Source organism: Chiloscyllium plagiosum, unplaced genomic scaffold, assembly GCF_037043375.1.
Source record: "Chiloscyllium plagiosum isolate Xiang-an unplaced genomic scaffold, Cpla_swu_hap1 HiC_scaffold_51, whole genome shotgun sequence".
NCBI classification, from domain to species: Eukaryota; Metazoa; Chordata; class Chondrichthyes; order Orectolobiformes; family Hemiscylliidae; genus Chiloscyllium; species Chiloscyllium plagiosum.
The window spans coordinates 37715799-37737606 of NW_028270189.1; the positions used below are offsets into that span (position 1 = coordinate 37715799).

Here is a 21808-nt window from a genome sequence, read left to right on the forward strand (position 1 = left end):
CAACATCAACAATGTTCAGCATACTACGTGCACGAGCATGTGGCATGGTTTTTATGCACAGTGAAGATTGAATAATGTTCTGCAAGGGCAAATTACATTCAGTTTAATTCGTAAAGTTGCAAAAATCCAGAGTAAGATTCAAAATGTCAGAAATTCACGTTCATCACCTTGGCCAGAATTCCAGCCCAGCAAAGGGGAAATCTGTCCCTGAATCCCCAGCATCCATGCAATTGCTTGCTCCATGTGTCCACTTGGAAACCTATGTGAAGGAACATTCAGCCTGAAGGAGAACTTGTGAGAGTCCTCCGCTGTCTGATCTAAAGCTGAAACAAGAGCTGTCTATTCCAGCCGGGAGGGAAGCGAAGTGGAGATGAGACCAAAATATTATTTGGCGTTTAATTCATATTGTCCTCATTGTGATTATTTAAAAACCTTGGCCAGAAATGGCACAGACACAAAGGAGCAGAAGGAGGCCATTCTTAACACCGATCCTGTCCTGCCACGTAATTTGATATCATCATGGCTCACACAACAATTTTATGTCTTTTTCCAGCCCATCCACAACATCGTACTGGCTAACAGGTATTTATCGATCTCTACCATAAATAGACATCGATAATGTAAATCTGTGGGAGGAAAATGTTCCGTTTCGAGACAGTTAGGTTTATGCACGAATATTACTGGTTTTGCAGATGAGCAGCCGAGTCTGGTCTGACCACTTTGCAAAACATAAATTAAAACACGACCCTGATGGGATTCGAACCCACAACCTTTGAATAGAGATGTAGAAGTCCAACGCGCTTTCCATTGCGCCACAGAGCCGCGCCTTCTGTTACTTTTAAGCACACAAGTTTGCCTTTGACGCATTGCATTCAGGACACCCATCTCGCGTCTGTCTGTCCTCGTCACACTTTCTGGTACCTGGTCCTTCTCCACTCGTGCTCTGGCTCATCAAGTGTTCGGCTACAGACTGCTGAAACGTTCTCATGACACTTACCTTTACCACATGTTCAGATAATGATTTCCAGATAATCAATACTCTACAGGTGAAAGTATTCTTTCTAAATCTCCTCCTTGTCTCCTGTCTTTCATTTATGTTACTCTGTTCATTCCCAATACAGGCTTATCCCTGTCACACATATCCATCCTCTTCATAAAATGAGCACATTAATCGGTTTCTTATTCAGCCTTCTCTGCGCTTAGAGTAACATCCCCAGCCTAGCTCGCGTACCTTCAGAATGGGAGTGGTCAAACCCTTGCCATTCTTTTCATCTCCTGTGAAATTCTCCTCCTGCATTCAGACGCTTCCAGTATCTGGCGATTACAAGAGAAAAACAAAGTTCTCAGAAGAAAAGCCAAAAGGTCTGAACAAAATCAGCAGCTCTTGTCTATCTCTGATGAGGAAGGAAAGTTAACGCTTCGAGTCCAATGATCCGTCTTCAGAACTAATGGGAAGGGAGGGTGGGTGAAGAATGTGTAAGACGGCGGACGGTTTCTAAAATGATTGAACTTGATGTTGGGTCCTAAAGTTTTCATGGTCTGTCGGTAGAAAATGAGTTGCGTGTCTTCCAGCTTGTGTTGTGTCTTGAAGGAGCACTGCAGCAAACCAGAGACTGAAATGATGGCCTGGGAACACAGTGTCTAGATTTGAGTGGTGCTGGAAATGCACAGCAGTTCAGGCAGCATCCGAGGAGCAGTGAAATCGACGTTTCGGGCAACAGCCCTTCATCAGGAATACAAGCAGAGAGCCTGAAGGGTGGGAACACATTGTAATGTTGAAGTTACGGAGACTGGAAGATCGGGATTTTTTTTGTTGATTCTGGACAGAACGTAAGTGATCTCAGCTTTGTCACCGACTTTATTTTCCTCTCTCCATTGGAGAGAGATCACATTCTGAGCAGGAAATACAGTTGCCTCGATTAACTGAAGTGCAGAGAAATCTCTGGAACATGCGACCGGGAGCTTCCAGAGTGAGGAGAGATATCTGAAACCAGCAGGAAATGCAACTGACAACATCGAACGTTACAATGCAGTACAGGCACTTCGACCCTCGCTGTTGCCGCAACCTGTAAAATAATGTGATGTCCATTGTAATGGTAAAATAACATTTATTTTAAATCCAATAAAAGCACAGGGAAACAAATAAGTAATTACCTGACTTTGCAGAGGCATGTTTTGCAGACAGACAGAAAAAAATGTGAAGTTAAACCGAAATAATAGCAGACATACAAGGCCAGTAAACTACCATATCAGGGACAAACAGTCAAGGAATGAGAAAAAAAAATCCTTTTGATGTGGAAGACACCTTTCCTCACGTACCATTGGCGAAGGCATCCAGCGAGAGGTGGCAGGATTTGAGACGATGCATACTGCAGGCACAAAAAAACGAAAGATTGTGTTTTCAGCGACGATGTGCGTACCTGATTCAATGCACACATAAGGACAGGCAGATAGAGCAGTCCAGGTAACCCCCGCCAAGAGGGTAGCCTGGCGATTAGGTATGGTAGATGTCTCGGACCCAAGATTAAGAAGGGTCCCTACTGAGTGCAGGGCAAAAGACAAATGTGATGTGGGGTTCATAGGAAGCTGTGAACCCATAAAAATAGCCCGGAAGTCTGAGTATTGTCCATGCAGAGCACGAGACCCGTTAAAACACGAGGCTGCCAAAGGATACTACTTTGCATCCCTCCTGAAAGCTTTAGTGATAATTCCCTGTGGATAATCACGGTGAGAGCCCCCATTGTTCCGGTCAAAAAGGCAAACATTCCAGGTGCATCGGGGAAACGGAGCTTTGTTCAAGACCTGCAGGTAGTCAATTATGCTGTTGTTCCGCCCGCCCCAAATGTTCCTAATCCTTGTACTATATGAGTTCGAATTCCACCGGACAGTAAATGGTTCTCTGCTGTGGATTTATCAAATGTCTTCTTTAGTGTACCGGTACACCCAGAAAGTCAATTCTGGTTCACTTTTCCACTCAAAGGCAAATCATATACATTCAAGCGACTTTGTCAAGATGACTGTGAGTCCCCCACCATAATTAATGAGGCTCGATGCTGGAGTCTGGAGATTTTTGTTTTAACCCCGGGGACAGCGCTTCTGCAGTATGTAGACGAATGCTTAATAGCAGCACCAACAGAGGAACAATGTGAGAAAGATACGCTTGTGTCGCTCTGCCATCTCGCCAGGAATGGGCACAAAGCTTGTTTCGCAAATCTACAATTTGTGCAACAACAGGTGAAGTTCTTTGGTCATTTCTTGTCTGAACAAGGGAAGGGCATTGGTCAAGACAAAGTTCAAACAATCCAGCAAATTCCAAAGCCTCAAACGAAGTAACAATTGCTATTCTTTTTGGTCTTGCACTCCTACTGTCGATTTTTTATCCCACATTACACAACCCTTGAGGCGCCCCTAAATGAAATTTCCAATGGCTTAGAGTTTCAGAACCAGAGACCGTTGCAGTTGAATTAAACAGGCGCTCCAAACCACACCTACACTGGGGGTCCGAATCCAAACAAGCCTTTTGTACAAACGGTAGATGCATGACATCTGAGCTGATGCAGGAGAATGTGGGAAAATTGAGGCAGTAGCTTACATTTTGGCTAAACCTTGACCCCGTAGCGGCAGGATTGCCTATATGCCTGCAAGCCGTGTTTGCAGCTTAAAAAGTTTGTTGTAGCGTCCAGGGACACAGTCGGCTTTGGAGAATTAACCCTCCTGGTCCCACATGCATCCTTACTGTTTTCCGAGCAAAACACAGCACACATGTCTGCAGCACATTGGCTCAGAAACAATACTGTACTATTGGAGATGCCTAACATTACAATAACGAGATGTAACGTCCGTAATGCTGCTAGCCTTTTCGCCACAACAGGAGACAGAGACCCACATGACTGTGTCGCTGTAACTCACCAAGACCAGGCGTGCAGGATTCACAAACTCAGAATCAGGATATTGCGTTTTTTTGTGAATGGGTCCGCATTCAGGGGCAAACGGACAGGCCAGAATTGTGTTTGGTATGCTGTAGTAACAACCCACGAGGTAGTTAAAGCGGAATCACTCCCTTGTCATCTGTCAGCTCAAGCAGCAAAGCTGATTGCCTTGACTGAGGCATGTCAATTGGCTGAGTGAATGATAGTGAATATTTACACAGACAGCAGATATGCATTCGGGGTTGTACATAATTGTGGAACTCTGTGGAAACACAGGGGCTTCTTGACCTACACTGGAAAGCCCAAAATACACCGTGGTCTGACTTCTGACCTCCTGGAAGCGGTCCTACCGCCTAAATCATTCCTTGTCTGTAAATGTGAAGCCCACACGAAAAAGTACGATTCCCTTTCTCAAGGCAATGCGAATGCAAACTCACCGGGAAGGACAGCAGCCCAGCAGCCACCAAGTGATCAGTTGACATGTGTATGTCAATTATTTGTAATCTAAAGCAGACTTATGGGAGGTCGAGTCGCAGGCCACGCCGAAGGACAAGCGTGAATGGACAATGGCAGGGTGCAGAATGAGGGAATGGGTGTGGTGTGGCCCCATTGGTAAACCCTGTCAACGCGATCATTATTCCCATTCCATGCCAATTAACACACAGTGAGGACCATGTGTCAAAAGGGGGGATGTAGCGAATAAAGTGGTATGATTTGATCTTGATATTTAATTGGGTTTCCGTGGTCGAATCTGTAAGTCCTCTTCGGACATTGTGCAAAATAATTTTCCAAAGGTCATCTTAGTCAGTCCGGGACTGAGGTTCAGAAAAGAACAAATGATTCTGTTTTTTTGTTTGAGCTGGCTGTGTTTACATTCTCCCCACCTCAAGTTTATAAGGATTTATAAACTTCATTTCTGTCAGTCTCGTGAGACACTTTGTGATGCGGGTAGTTTCATTGGCAAAGAAAAGACATTTATCCCCATGAAGCTTCCTTTCATCCTCTGTCTGCCCATTCATTCAATTTGATCACTGCTGTTCTGATAAATTTCACCTCTGCTGTCCTGTTGTTCTTCCGTAATTCGAGGGAACGTCGAACCGAATCCCAAAATCATATTAATGTTCGGTTTTTCATGTTATATCAATGACCAGACCAGAACAAGCTAGCAGGAAATTGAATAACACAAAAAATATTTTTAAAATTCCTTCCAGAAAATTAACCGACTGCAAAGTCAGAATATGGGAAATGTCAGAGTGCACTGATATTTAGCCCATTTCACAATGCACAGATACACCTAGACGAGTTCAGTCTTTGCGAAATGTTTATTTATAATTGTGACAATTCCCTGGGGCAGATCCTCCCTCAATCCACAAAAATGCATGCTGTCAAAAACTATTTCAGTTCAGATTAAAATGGCTCAAGATAGTTTCCATCAACCCAAAGGTTACTGCGCCATGTCAATTGAAGTGTATCCAGATAAGGTTAGAACTCCCAGCCTTTTCTCCCACAGCTCTCTATTCCAGTTGCTCCAGTCTAGTTTGGAGCTCCCATCCTGGGCGTTTCACGCGCCTCTCTGCCTTCATAGAAGAACTGCATGCTCACGGACTTGGTCAGTGGCAGAAAGAGTAAAGATTCACGCGTTCATTCCGCTCTCAAATTCCGATCGGATCTTCGCCACTGCGTCGCTAAATTTCTGTGATTCCAGACCTGGAAGCCAGTGTGATTGAAGTGTGCAACCGCAGTTACAACCTTGTCCCGAGGCACTGGTAAAGTAACGATGAGAAACTTCGTTGTTATTTAAACCAACATTTCAACAATTTGTTTGCTCAGCCTGTACATTTCATCTTTTCTCAAAATCTATCGAAATCAGTCTTCAACATTCTCAATGGTGGACTCTCCACAGCCACTGAGGACATCGAAGATGACGATACAACCCAATCTCAGTGGGTTGTCCTCTTGTGCATGTGGTGCTGTTCCTCGCCAATCTTAGCCATTGCATTTATTGCTTTTACTGTTGGTTATTATTTCATGTGATCGTATAGTGGCTCATCCTCTGCATTGTGGCCGAAGCAACCTCCATTCAAATCCGAGTATCAGCAATGCGCATTTGTTCCATGTTACTTCACATAACCCTTGCAAAACAAACGCAGAATGGAAGAAATTAATTTTTAAGGTTAAAATGCTCCTGAAGGTGATGATTTTTTTGCTTCAAACTTTATCAGCACCTAATCTCGGAGAGGTTCCTCCCTTTCCCAATCACTATTCTTCCATTCTATCCTTCCTCACATGCCACTGGGGCATTGCACAAAGTAACATTCACTTTCACATTGACACCATTAAGTTAGTGCTGCAGCTGTCACTCTTGTTAGGTGAACTTGCACCAATACCACCATGAGGAGCTTTAAGCCACTTAATGCAATCAGATAATGTGGTTGGGTTATCAATCCTCATGTAAAGTGTTTGATTTGCATGGACCAGATATCATTGGAGCACTGGGTTCATGAAAAGGACGCAGAACAGTATCGAGGAAAAGAGACTTTATTGGAAAAGACCAATGTTTGCGAATTCCCCACATTTATTTCAAGTCTTTATTCGTCTCTCGCTAGAGTGTTATGTATAATTCTGCAATTCACATAAAAGAAGCGATATGACAGCTTTGGAAATGGTGCAGAAGTGATTTGCCAATATATTGTCTTCATTGAAGAACTTCAGCTATGAAAGAGTTTAGACAGACTGGGATTGCTTTTGTGAGAGCAGGAGAGATTGAGAGGAGACAGTATTGAGATGTAGGAAATAATGAGGGGCATGGATTGGGTACACTGAACGAAAGATTTCTCGATGATGGATGGATCAATCAATCATAGATTTAAGATAAGAGTCATAAACGTTCGAGTAGCTCTACATAAAAAAAACTTTATCAGCTTGCGAGTCATTGGAATCTGGACATCACTGTCCCTATGAGTTAGAGCGGCAGAAATTCTAATAATCTTCAGAGATACTTAACTGTGAATTTGCAATGCTTAAGGCATACAACGGTAAATGATGGAAAATGGGATAAGGATAATCAAGCAGGTGTTATTGACAAGAGCATGCACAAGTAGCTTGAAACCTCAGTTAGCTCCGACATCCACCGTGTGGCGTTTGGTAACCTCAGTTGTCACGTGGGATGCTAGTGTTCATTTTCCCGCTGGGGCGGCTCTGACTGTTTCAGGTTTTCAAGGTTTGTGTATGAACTGTTGTTCAGGTGAAGGATGCAGATGGTGTGGGGAAATTCGGTGGTTTTGGGAAGTTGGTTTGCGGCCGTTTCCTCCCCTTTCTCGGTGATATCTTCAAGGCAGATGAAACTCATGTGAAGCTCTGCTGTCCTGCAGCGTTTCGAATTGATTTGATTTATTTCCCACTGCTTTCAGTTTCTGTTTCTTGTCGTTACTTTGCATGTCCCAGGATGTTTAGTCCAGATCAACTTGTTTTTTGATGGAGTCATTGGATGAGTCTCGTCATTCTAGAAATTCTCTGGCTTCACTCTGTTTAGCGGGCCCCAATGTATTTGTGTTGTCACAGTCGAATTTGTTGTCCTCGTCATCGCTGTGCATTGCTACTCAGAACAGATGGTTGTGTTGTTTAGTGGATCTTCCAGAAATATTTTGCAACAATAGATATTCCCGCAGATTCATTGTCAAAACCAACGCCAGGAGGACATGCCATTACCCAACAAACCAAGCTCTCCACATTATAGGTAAAAGTATGTCTCGGCACGTGCAGCCAGACTCCTCTCACCACTCGGAGATATGAGACAGCATAACCGAAAGACATATTTGACAACAACTCACCAAAAAATGGACCAAATACCCATCATAGGCAAGACAAATTTGGAAGAAAAAAATATTGCATGTCGTAACTGCAGGAAACATTATACAGGACAGACAACTCACGATACGCATTCTTGAAGATCAACTTGACATGAAACACCACTGCCAGGTGTCCGCAGTAGGTTGACTCATGACACTGAGTGTCGCTGATTCCGTGGCAGGAATCTCGCAATGTGTGACAGTCTGCAGCAATGGAGAATGTGTTGCTGGAAAAGTACAGCAGGTTAGGCAGCATCCAAGAAGCAGGAGAATGGATGTTTCTGACATGAATACTTCATCAGATATTCGGCCAAAACGTCGATTCTGCTACTCCTCAGTTGCTGCCTGATCTGCTGTGTTTTCCAGCACCGCACTCTTGACTCTGATCTCCAGTATCTAGAGTCCACACTTTATCCTCCGTCTGCAACATTAGTTAGTTCCTTGTGTGAGGGAACTGTTGATGTTACCAATGTAAAATTCGATTGCTGATTGAGAAAAAAAACAGGTCCGCAGCCCAAAAGAGTGTTTCTGTTGTTTTGAGTTTCCTGGCTGTACAATGTGTGCTTCTGTGATCGCACAGTTTGCGGTAGTCTGGGGAGCGGCTTCAGTTATCTGCGTTTACATCCGAGATGCTATTGGTGCAGTTTGATTTGTTCTTGATTTGTGCAACAGTAACACAGTGACGGATCAATTAATATTTCAAGAAGGCAGACCGACGTGGAAAATGTCGAGGTGCTGGTGACATGTGATCAGAAATTACCGAGATTCAGGAGAAACGAATGTTGATTTCTATCGGGTCGTGATGAAGAACAACCAGGGAAATAAGTCACCAGCGGGTACAGTTTACAAGGGCACTCATAGGAAGCAAAATGCGAAATAAAACGTACAAAATGACGATGACAGATGAAGCATGAGAGTATTCATGGGTAATCTGACTTCCACTCCGCAGCTCCCCTAATTCCCACACCCAGCCCCATTGTAAACAAATGTTAGAGAACCATAAACATTAACGTCGTCCATTGGAACGATCCAAGTCTTTTCTAAATTTTCGATTCAGCTATTAGTTTCAGTTAATTTTTTCTTTCCTGGGAAATCATCTCTTTCATTGTTAGCAATCGTAAAGGGAGCCATCCTTTTTGTCATGGAAATAATATGATACTAAACTTTGTTTGTGCCGTGTATAAGACTCCACTTTGTCACACGTTTCTTCTACTTTCTCTCGATTTTAATGGTACTCTTTCTTTTGAATCTTCCCACCAACGTGCATGACCTCATAATCCGGACATGTAACTGCATCTGACAAGTTTTTGACCACTCACCCAATCTATCTATATGCCACGATCTCATCATAACATGCTCTCCCACGCGTGTGTATTGTCAGCAAATTTGGACACATTTCACACTGCCCCTTTCTCCATGCTATTAACAGAGAGATAATTGAAGCCTTGAATATACTCAGTCTTGAAAGGCCTCTGCTGTACATATTTCTACATACTTGCTACCCTCTGAATGTGAGAACATCCTCCTAATTTATTTCTTATGTGGGTAACCCCTTCCCCTGAGATTGGGATCTCCGGTCCTTCACTATTCTGAATATAAAGTAGAACAGAACAAACTTTTAAAGTAAAACACAATCTCACTGCTGTTTCCAGTGCCAGTTCTGTGTTTTCTTTTTTAACCTCTGTTTGAACAAACTGCCCTGATGAGCACATTATTACTGACAATGACACATCTGCTTCACAGGTGCTTCAGTGCCTGTGATTGGAGTGGAGCTGAAAGGTGCGATAAAAATGCATCTTTTTTCACTCGACCATTGCTATATTATTAATCTCTCTGCTCATGAAAATGGATCCTTTATATGCATTCAATCTCTCATCAATACCGAGCATGTTTCACTCTCAGTTGATTTTAAATGATTTCTCGTTGGATTAGTTATCTCTGGAACTCCAGAAAAACCGTCTCAACAACTCGATATGTTCTCAGGCCTGCTCATTGCTTGACATACAGGAATCTTGCTCCAAAGAAAACATTTCCACAGACGTGAATCTCTCCACAAAAGGAGGTTTATTTATCTCTCTACAAAAGGAGGTTTATTTATCTCTCTACATGGTGCAAAGCAGAGGATTGTGAAAAGAATCTGGGAAAATGTTGCCAATTGTCAAATGGGAAACCTTTCAACAAGCAAAACAGAAATTCCAGCGTCGAGCTTTGTGAATCTTTAGATATTCCTTGGGGCGCTGATTCAGTGGAAAATGAGGGGTGAACTGGCCGGCTGAGCAGAGACAGTTTAGAAATCTTTCTGTTTTTTTCGGAGGCCGGTATTTTGACTCTGATGTACTCCGGACTTGAATTGATCTGTGACATTGAAGGATTCTGTTCCTGCACGTCAGGAAGTCAAATCTCATCTCAGCTCCGGGGCAATTAGAAAATGCGGGAACAGATAGGACACTGAAAGGCTGGAAATGAGGCGTTCTCTGTAGGAGGATAACTGATTTCCGGTGTCATGCATGTGACTGTAAAGGGTGGGATCAGACTATTCCCATGTCTTCACCGTGAATTGCCCAGGATTTATTTCGGAAACGACATACTAATTAAAGATAATTGTCAATATGGGAGGAGCAAGCTGCAGCTTGCATTCGGGGATCATTGAAGCCATTGGCTCAACAGTCTCTGTGGCGATGTTAGTCAGTTCGTTCGGCTCTTCACTGACAGGTTGCTGTTCTCACACGACCCAGGAACAGAGCGACAGCTGTTCTCACACCATCTGTTGTTTTTTTTGTCCGCACAGTTCCGGGATTTTACCGAGTTCAGAACAGAAATCGTTGTCTCTGTTTACCTCTCCCCAGATGCTGCCAGATCTGTTTAGTTTCTCCTGAAATCTCTCCCTTTCTTTTTAACTGAATGACCATTTCAACCATCGAGATTGTTTACACAGTCCAAACATGTCCTGACATTTAACCCTATCGAAACTGTGGTGATTGAATTCAAACCAATAAACTTGAAACAAGTTTACTAGCGCGCTTCTGCAGTTGTGGCCAAGTGGTTGACGCGATGTGCATTAATTCCACTGTGGATTCCTCATTGCAGTTAAGCATTTTCTAACTGTAATTGAGAGCCGAGAGTGAACTTGAAGAGTGCTTGTTCTCTGCTTTCTTGTTTCAAATTCAAATTGCAGGATGAGGTGAAATGCGTATAACTCAGGCAAGGAACGTTAGTAATCTGCAACCAACCGCCTGTCAGGATGGAAAAGGCAGAAAACTCCAAAGCAGGTAAGATCCATTTAGTTGTACACTTCCATTACTGAATACGTTTGCCCCTCTGACAAAAGTGACGCCAAATGAGATAAGAACCATTCAGGGGATTGTGTTGGACTGGTGCAGAATTAGTGGGCCAAAGGGCATTTTTGTGCTAGACACTTCCATGGCCAGCTGCGAGGTGGTCAGTTTGTGAAGTAACAGGACATCCTTTGCAAAATGTCCTTCGGCGAGGAAGAGGTCGAAGCTACTCTCCCCGATAGTTCTGACAGTCACGGTATTCATTGGCACATTTCAATTGGTAATAACTATTACGGTGCATATTTGTGGAATCAGTCTATCTGATAATCAGGACGATGAGACCGTGATGTCTCATTAACCAGCCGAGAGCAAGCCCTTGCAGCTTACATTCCCTGGCTCTGCTTTTGAGATAAAGATTACTTTCTCGATGTGCCTGTGTTTGTATCAAACAGCCCATTGACATCGGGACTGGACGTTCAGGGGAAAGTGGAGGTGTGACAGAGGCAGAAATAGAACAAGATCAGACGTGAAAGTGTTTAGATTTTGCCGTGGGTCCGTTGTCTTTTTTTTGAGGAATGTCTGCTGGGCGCTATCCTGTCAGGCCCCAGGAGCCAGACGGCTTGTTTTGGTGGGATTTGTGTTATTGAAAGTTACACATGAGAAGCGTGTTCGATTATTTCAGCTCAGTATCCATTTCATATTGCGTCTCACCACAACGGCGAAGTGCCTTGTATTCCACTTCAAGCCGCCTTTCTCTGGAGAAACTTACAGACGTAAATCACATGGAGTGGGGAGAATCCTGAGGACACTGTCACTGTCGGAGAATGTGCCTGTGTGACTGCCTCTGTATGTGAACATGAGAATACGCTCCTCAACGGGATTACAACAGTGTGACCAGGTCAACCTTCAGCATCATTGTAATGTCATTTAAGATCACAGGGAGAATGTAACTGCTGCAAACCAGGACGAGAATAGATGTATGCCTGATATCGTGCGCTTCACAATGGACGAATGACACTTCTCCACTCCTCTCCCACACGCTTTTTAAACTTGAGGCCAGAGAGAAACTGACTTGACGAGAAAATCGCTTCACAACCTTCTACGACCAATTTTGCAAATTTATTTCTAGCTTGCCACCTAAAACATTTATTTAAATGTAAAGAAAATGAATGTGCGCTCAGCCAATGGGACACCTTTGGTAACAGTCCTTCAGCCTGACAACGACCCTGCACCACCATTCTGAGCATACTGCTGTTAAACTAATTTCATATCTAAGTGGAAAACTTACATTTAACTCCATGCGATCTAACTTTATGAATTAGTCAACCATGTGGAACCGTGTAAAATATTTTATTAAAGTCCAAGTGAGCAAAGTCTGTTACTTTGTCCTCATTGATCTTCTTGGTTACCCGCTCAAAAAACTCAATCAATTCTGTGCAAAACCATGCTGATTATCCCGATTCATTCCTTGTATCTAAACATTCATATAAATCCTATCATTTAGAATTGCACCAAACAACTTACCCACGACCATAACCAGACACAATCATCGATCGCTCCCAGGCTTCTCCGTGAATTCCTTTCTAAACAAAGGCACACTAGCCATCCCCTGATCATTCGGCGCCCCACTTGTCATAATAGATGATAAAAATATTTCGACGAAAGTTCCAAAGGTTTCTTTCCCGAACTTCCCACAAGTTTCCGGGATACAGGAGATCAGATCCCAGAGAAATATCCAACTTTATATTTTCCAGGTCCTCCAGCCCTTCCCCTTTTCAATGGGAACGACTTTCAAAACATCAATATTTAATTGTACCCGTTATGTCGTTCTCCATGGTGTAAACTGACGCGAAGTGAACATTATATGTCTCTCCATCTGCTGAGATTCAAGACAAAGGTGAGCTCTTTCATCTTAAAGTCCTATTTGGTCTCAAGTTCTTAATTATTGTAGATTCTCTTTAGACTATACTTAGCTTTATGTTCTGATGACATCTCATATCCTCGATTGACATTTATAATATCCTCCTGAAGAATGCCCCTCCACTCTTTATATCGTTCAAGAGATTCACTTGAAACTATGTGTTTATATGGAAGTTGTCCCCTTTTTTAAAAAAAGTCTTATGACAAGGCCTCAGCAACCAACATTGTTCTAACGGAATACCTACAATGTGGAACCCGGCCATTCGGACCAAGTAGCCCCCACTAATCCTGCGAAGGGAATCACACCCAAACTCATACCTCTACTCAATTCCTGAAACTCTGCATTTCCCATGACCAAAGAACGTCAGCCGCACATCTTTCGTCTGGGGAGGAATGTGCAAACTCCAAATACACAGTCATCCAAAGTAGATATTGAACCAACATCGCTGAGGCCGCAAGACATGGGTACTCGCCAGTGAGGCAGCCATTATAAACCTCCAATCCACCACTCAAAACATATCATCACCAATACCTACTCTTAATGTTCCAAATGCATCTGCCCAGAGCCTCCTATTGACTGAGGCCTAAACCTCTGCCCGTGCTTTCCTATTTGCTTGAACTGAACGCCTGCATTGTATTTGCCTTCCTAAACATCAACTGAAACTGCATGTGAAACATAAGAGAAAATTGACCTTTGAATTCTTTCTGCTTTCATAAAATTGTTTGTGCCTCTACTCTTCCCACCAAACATATGACCGTACACTTTTCCACAAAGTACCGCAACTGCAACTATTTTTTCAAAGCAGTCAGTTTGTTCAAGTCATCCTGCAGCATGCCCACTTCAACAATAAGATCTGCCCTTACACCGATCATTGTATCTTCTTCAAATGGAGCAACAACACCCTCAATTCCTTTGAATGGATCCTTCATACATAGTGTGAATAGATGTGTTGGAACACTGACTCCTGCTGAACTCCACTAGTCACGGGCTGCCACCCTTTACCCAACTGTCTGCCTTCTGCCAATCAGCCAAGCCTCAATCCATGTCCTCTTCTTTAGCAGTTTGCCGTACTGCACCTTGACATATGCCTGGGGAAATTCAAGCTGGTCACCTCCACCGGCTTGACTACGTCTAACTTGCTCATTACCTACTCAAAGCATTTAACACAAAGCTGATTTATTTGATTAGATTAGATTAGATTACTTACAGTGTGGAAACAGGCCCTTCGGCCCAACAAGTCCACACCGACCCGCCGAAGCGTAACCCACCCATGCCCCTACATTTTCCCCTTTACCTAACACTACGGGCAATTTAGCATGGCCAATTCACCTGACTTGCACATCTTTGGACTGTGGGAGGAAACCGGAGCCCCCGGAGGAAACCCACGCAGACACGGGGAGAATGTGCAAACTCCACACAGTCAGTCGCCTGAGTCGGGAATTGAACCCGGGTCTCTGGCGCTGCGAGGCAGCACTGCTAACCACTGTGCCACCGTGCCGAGGCTTGGCTGATTGGCAGAAAGCAGACAGTTGGGTAAAGGGTGGCAGCTCGTGACTAGTGGAGTTCAGCAGGAGTCAGTGTTCCAACACATCTATTCACACTATGTATGAAGGATCCATTCAAAGGAATTGAGGGTGTTGTTGCTCCATTCCAACTTTGATTCCAGGCCTGAATGTGAAGAACAACAATGTTCAATTGCTGTTGCAATAAGTAAACACTACGCTGCCTTAGTAGGGTGGATGAGTGAGTGAATTCCTTCCCTCAGTGGGATCCTCTATTCTCTCAACAGGGTCGATGAGTGACCTAACTATTTTGCTCACATGGAGCAGGTAAATGCTTGCGGCCAAATGCAAACCAGATGGTGTACTGAGAGTTGAGATGATCGCTTAAACCTATTCCTGGAATAGGTTCCTTGAAGCTTCTCTCACAATTCGAAAATATCGATGGGAAATCAGTTCTACAGAGACTAGAGAGCACATCCCACAGGCTACATATTTGATAGATTTCTCCACAATGTGATGACGTTCATGATGAACTGTCCCCAGGAACGTTTATAATGATTAATGTCTTTATTCAGTGTGAACACGTTGAACACACGCAAGTATTCAGCACCTTCTGCAGCACTTCCCACAGTCATGGCATTTAGAAAGTCCTGTTAATATGGCGAGTAAGGTGATGAGTCATCCGGTCGCTCGGACTTTGCAGCACGGTCCCACAGATTTGGAATTGGAAAGGTCTCTACTCCGGGTGAGCACGTGGGTCAGATGTCAGGTCTCTATATATCTTAATGGACTCTTATTTATGTGGGCATATTTCTCAGAGATGAAACACGTTTCTGAGGTTTGATAACATTTTCCAAAGTCCGGAGAGAGAAAAGGTTTCTCATTAGTATGAGCATCGTGTTCGGTTCTCCAATCGCTGGACGTTTTAAAGCATTTTCTGCAGTTCAGACACTGAAATCGTTTCTCATCATTTTGAACGAGCAGGTGTCGCAGCAGGTCAGAGACAGAGTGAATCCCTTCCCACACTCTGAGCAGGTGAATGGCTTGTTCCTGGTATCATTGCGTCCATGGGAATTCAGCTCAGACAGGGAAATTAATCCCTGCATTTCCACAGTCATTCCTTACTATGACTGCAATGGAGGTGGGTAAGTCTGATGACAGGTAAAAACCTGGTCCACACGCACAATGAGTGAACGACTTATCTCACACTATTACCAGAGCTTTTTCCTTTCATGTTCGAAATCTGATCAAGTTGTATTTGGGATAGAATTAGTGGATCCATCAGATTATGGTGGAGAGGTTGACTTCTAAATCTACCCCTTCTAATATCCTACGAAATTGATGTGATCCCAAAATGAGAGTGTGAAACCGTCTTTCAAAAGACTCTACAATCTGTCTGAAGATATGGTTTGAAGGTAAGGGATTTTCGACACTAAGAATGTGACCAGAATTTTGTCAGAATCTTTCATGCACACAACTTCCACCACAGAGAACGAGCAGGTCAGCAGGTGGATAGGAACACGATCGCCTCCGTGTTCCCTCCAGGTCAAACATTGTCCTGACATGCCTGACATACAGTCCTAATGGAGCAGACATTTCTTACAATTCAATCATTGCAAAACTGAGGCCTCTGACTTCAGTCCCGAGCTGAAAATCCACTACCTCTCCACTGAGTCGAAAGTGTGATGCTGGAAAAGCGCAGCAGGGCAGGCAGCAACGAATGAGCAGGACAATCGATATTTTGGACACGAGACTTCATCAGGAAAGAGGCTTGTGAACCGAGGGGGTACAGAGACAAATGGAAGCGGGTGCGGTGGGACAAGGTAGTGGAGAGCGTGATAGATTGACGGAGGTGGGGATAATGATGAAAGGTCGCAGCGCAGGCTGGAGCAGATAGGTGGGATGGAAGATGTACAGATAGGACAGTTCATGAGAGCGGCGGAGGCCCTGGTCCTGAATGAACTTCGCTGTGTGGGAGGGAGAGTTGACTGTTCAGCCAGAGGCCAGTGGTGTTGTTTGTTGCGGATGTCCCGGAGATGTTTTCCGAAGCGGTCTGTAATTAGGCATCCAATTTCCACAATGTCGAGGAGACAGCAAAGGGAGCAATTGTTACAGTAAATGACATGCGTGGAAATGCAGGTAAAACTCTGATGGACATGCAAGAGCCTTTGACAGAGTTGAGGACGAATGTGTGGGTGGATGTTTTGCAAATCCCGTGTAGGAATGAGAAGGTGCTGGGAGGGGAGGGTGGTTTTGTGGTAGCGTGCACTTTGTAAGGGAGTGGAAGAGGGAATGATATTATAGAAAATGGATAGGGGTGGGGAGGGAAGCACATCTTAATTGTTGGTGTTCATTTGCAGCTGACGGAAATACCGGAGGATGACATGATGTCTACAGAGGCTGCAAGATTTTAAAGTGTTGAAGAACGAATTTCTGTCCTCGTCATATTTGGAGGGATGTGTTTTGGGAGTGGGGTTGAGGGAAGTGGATGAGATGAGCTGGAAGGCATCATCGACGACGTGACAGGAGAAAATGCCTCGCCACTGATTCAAATTTCTCCCTGGCATTGGTTTGAGTCTGAACAGACACGTCATTACCATGGTGAAATCCTTCAACTCATGATGTGTTGTTAACCACATGTCGCCATCATCACCATGTCAGCCGACTTGCACCTCATTAACATCATTAACTCTTCCACGTCTCTGCCCTTCTGCAGCTCAAACGCTAAACCTTCATTTGGACGACACGGTCATAATACACTTCGATCCGTTCTTTCAAAATCCCTCCCTACTCTGGTGCTAGTGGAGCAATGGATAGAGAGAGAGAGGAGTTGAGGGTTTGGATTCTTGGATAATTGGGGCTCTTTCTGGGGTCGGTGGGACCTGTACAAACAGGATGATCTTCATCTGAACCAGAGGGGTACCAATATCTTTGGGTGGGGGCGGGAAATTCGCGAAGGCTATTGGGGTGGGTTTAAACTAATGCAGCAGGGGGATGTGAACCAAAATTGCAGTTCAAGTATAGAAATTTTTGAGAGTAGGGAGGTCCAGAATCAAGCTTCAGGGGCGCAAGATGGCACCAGCAAGCAAGAATTTGGTTTGGAGTGTGTCTGCTTCAATGCCAGGAGCATCCAGAATAAGGTGGACGAACTTGCAGCTTGCATTGGTACCTGGGAATTCGATGTTGTGGCCATTTCGTAGACATGAACAGAGCAGGGACAGGAATGGTTGTTGCAGATTCCAGGATTACAATAAGAACAGAGAAGAAGGTAAAAGAGGGAGACGTGTGGCTGTGTTGGTCAAGGACAGTATTACAGTTGCAGAAAGGATATTTGGGTCTGTCAACTGACGTAATATGGGCTGAAGTTAGAAACAGGTAAGGAGAGGTCACGCTATTGGGAGTTTTCTACAGGCCTCCGAATAGTTCCAGAGATGTAGATGAAAGGATAGCAAGTATGATTTTCGATAGGAGTGAGGGAGAGAGGGTAGTTGTCATGGGGGACTACATCTTTCCAAATATTGGCAGAAAACACTATAGTACGATTACTATAGATGGGTCAGTTTTTGTCCACTGTGTGCAGGAGGGGTTCCTGACACAGTATGTAAACAGGCCAACAAGGGGCGTGGTCACATTAGATTCGGTAATGGATAATGAGCCCGGCCAAGTGTTAGACTGGGAAGTAGGTGAGCACTTTGGTGATAGAGATCACCGTTCTGTTGAGTTTACTATTGTGATAGATATAGATAGGTGTATACCACTGGGCAAGAGTTACAGCTAGGGGAACGTCATTTATGATGCGATTAGGCAGGATTTAGGAAGCATAGGATGGAGAAGGAAACTGCAGTGTAGGCACATTAGAAATGTGGAGCTAATTCAAGGAAATGCTACTGTGTGTCCTTGATAAGTATGAATCTGTCAGGCAGGGAGAAAGCTGTAAAGCGCGGGAGCCGTGGTTTATGAAGAAGTAGATTCTCTGGTCAAGAGGAAGATGAAGGCTTATGTTAGGATGAGATGCAAAGGCTCATTTAGGGCGCTTAATGGTTACAAGGTAGCCAGGAAAGACCGAAAGAGAGAGCTCAGATGAGCCAGGAGGCGACGTGAGAAGTTGTTGGCCGATAGGATCAGGGTTAAACCGAAGGCTTTCGATATGTATTTAAGGAATAAAAGAATAACGAGAGTAAGATTAGCGCCAATCAGGGACATCGTGGGAAGTTGTGCGCAGAGTCAGTGGAAATAAGGGAAGCACAACTGAATACATTTCAACAGTATTCAGTCTAGAAAACGGCAATATTGTCGAGTAGAGTACTTAGATACGGGCAACTGGACGAGGTGTGATTGAGGTTCACAAGGAGGAGGTATTAGAAATCCTGAAGAGTGTGAAAGTAGATATGTCCCCTGGACCGGATGAGATTTATCCTAGGATCCTTTGGGAAGCCATTGGGGTGATTGCCGAGCCTTTGGCATTGATCTTTAAATCGTCATTGTCTATATGAATAGTGCCAGAAGACTGGAGGATAGCAAATGTGGTTCCCATGTTCAAGAATGGGAGTAGAGACAATCCTGTTTATTATAGACCAGTGAGCTTCACTTCAGTTGTTGGTAAAGTGTTGGAAAAGGTTATAAGAGATAGGATTTATAATCATCTAGAAAAGAATAATTTGATTAGGGATAGTCAGCATAGTTTTGTGAAGGTTACGTCGTGCCACAAAAACCTTATGGAGTTCTTTGAGAAGGTGACCAAGCAGGTAGATGAGATGATGTTGTGTGTATGGATTTCAGCAAGGCGTTCGATAAGGTTCCCCACAGTAGGCTATTGTAAAAAATCCGGAGGAATGGGATTGTTGGAGATGAAGCAGTTTGCGTCAGTAATTGGCTTGCTGAAAGAAGACACAGGGTGGTAGTTGTTGGGAAACGTTGCTCCTGGAGTCCACTTAACAGTGCTGAGCCGCAAGGATCGCTGTTGGGTCCACTGCTGATCATTTTATAATCGAAGTGGATGAGGGCGTAGAAGGGTGTGTTAGTACGTTTGCAGACGACACTGAGGTTGGTGGAGTTGTGCATAGTGACGAATTACGTAGAAGGTTGCAGCGAGATATAGATAAGCTGCAGAGCTGGGCTGAGAGGTGTCAAATGGAATTTAATGCGGACAAGTGTGAGGTGATTCACTTTGGTCAGAGTAAGAGGAATGCAAAGTACTAGATTAATGGTAAGATTCCTGGTAGTGTAGATGAGCAGAAAGATCTCGGTGTCCAGGTACACAGATCCTTGAAAGTTGCCAGCCAGATTGACAGAGTTGTTAAGAAGGCATACAGTGTTTTAGCTTTTATTAATAGAGGGATCGTGTTCTGGAACCATGAGGTTATGCTACATATGCACAAAATTCTAGTGCGGCCACACTTTGTGTATTGTATACAGTTCTGGTCACCGCATTATAAGAAGGATATGGAAGCTTTGGAAAGGGTGCAGAGGAGATTTACTCGGATGTAGCCTGGTATGGAGGGAAAGTCTTACCAGGAAAGGCTGCGGGACTTGTAATTTTCTCGATAGAGAGAAGATGTTTGAGAAGTGACTTAACAGAGACATATATTAGATTCAGAGGGTGAAGCAGGGTGGATAGGGAGAGCCTTCTTCCAAGAATGGCGACAACCAGCACGAGGGGGCATAGCTTTAAATTGAGGAATGATAGATAAAACAGGTGTCATAGGTAGTTTATTTACTCAGAGAGTAGTAAGGGTATGGAACGCTTTGCCTGCAGCGGTAGTAGATTCCCTAACTTTAAGTACATTTAAGTCGTCATTGGACAAGCATATGGACGTACATGGAATAATATAGGTAAGGTGGACTTCAGATCGGTACACAGGTCGGCTCAACATCGAGGGCCGAAGGGACGGTACTGCGCTGTAATGTTCTATGTTCTATGCTCTAACCCCCTCAGCTTCTGTTCAAGGGTGCACTTGCGTTCTGTTCACTGTTTCATTGTTCATTATCTGAATGACATTTTTACCAACGCCCATTTTCCCAAACGTGCAATGCGGCCTTCACAGTTTTATCTTTTCACACGGGCTCCCTCATGGTGGAAGGGAAGGAATTGCAGGTTATTCACCCAATGATGTAATTCTGATGTCTTCCAATACCTCCTCTGCATGTGGGTGTACTCATAACAAGGGTTGCTCAGCCATCACTGGGCAGCTAAATTTCAAAGGTTTCATCATTTTCTACAAATCTCTTGACTGTCTTCCCTCTATGTATCACTGTCATGTCGTCCAGCCCACCCAAGAGCAAACAGAGCTGGTCAATAGAATGCAAACCCAGCCAGCGGACACGACACCCGAGATTATGTTTTAAAGTGCTCTCTCAGATATGTGCATTCCCTCGAATTCCAACATCCAGAGCATGTTCGATTTGAACTGTTTCACGTTTGGTGCCTAAACGTCATCTGCCAAAGCCATAAATTATAAAATCCCATCGCTATGTAAATCGCACAGGGCTGTAGGAAAGGAATTACTCACCAAGTGATGAAGAAAAACTGTAATACATGCTGAAATCAAGGACAATTAATTGGTATTAACACTACAACGTGCCTTTTTCATAATAGAAACTTCAAAACATTTCCTCTGTGTGAGTTTAAACAAATGTTGATCCCTGTCACATTATGAGATATTGGGAAGATGACAAAGTGTTATTTCAAACAAGTGATCAAAGAAGTGGGTTTCAAGTCGTATTTTGTCACACAAAACGAAGCTTTTATCACAAAACTGATTTGACAGAATTTATTCTTCTCGAGGTCATCATCTTTTGTCAGTCTAAAGACGTTAGTGCTTCCTTAACGCAGTGGTTCGAGCCCTGGTTTTGTAAACCAGGAGCTGTAGCCTCCATTCGCACGGCAGTTTTGATGAATTTTCTTACAACTATTGCAGCAAGCATCCGAAGGTGCGTTCTATATGTTGTTAGGAAATATTTTTGAAGGAACAGCTGGAAGTCATTTTTTTTTACGCAGACCATGCCTCATCTGTTTCAGTTTGGAAGTCCACATTCGTGTTTTTCTTTCGAGGAATATGAGAATGACAAGCTTCTGATGCGAAGAATGCCTTTGTTTGGCAGGAAGAACAACGTGACTCAATGGAAGCAGTAAAGTAACGGTGAAACAGTGCAGGACGAAAACGTACAGGGATGCGGCTGTGTGCTTCCGTTCCTTATGTAGAAACAGGAATGTGCTGGAATCCATATTAAACAGATAGGAGGCTGGAAGAGCTTAGCTCGCCAGGCTGCCCCAGAAGTGGAGAAATTAACGTTTAGCAGGTTCCAAATATTCACGATTGGGGCAGACTTAGAA

At 43.9% G+C, this 21808-nt stretch overlaps 1 non-coding gene across 1 annotated transcript; it reads right to left on the reverse strand.

The window, feature by feature from the left end:
• Window positions 1–742: 742 nt before the first annotated feature.
• On the reverse strand, window positions 743–822 carry trnar-ucu (transfer RNA arginine (anticodon UCU)). The gene is given in 2 exon segments: window positions 743–778; window positions 786–822. It is a non-coding gene; the product is annotated as a tRNA-Arg (tRNA).
• Window positions 823–21808: the final 20986 nt, after the last annotated feature.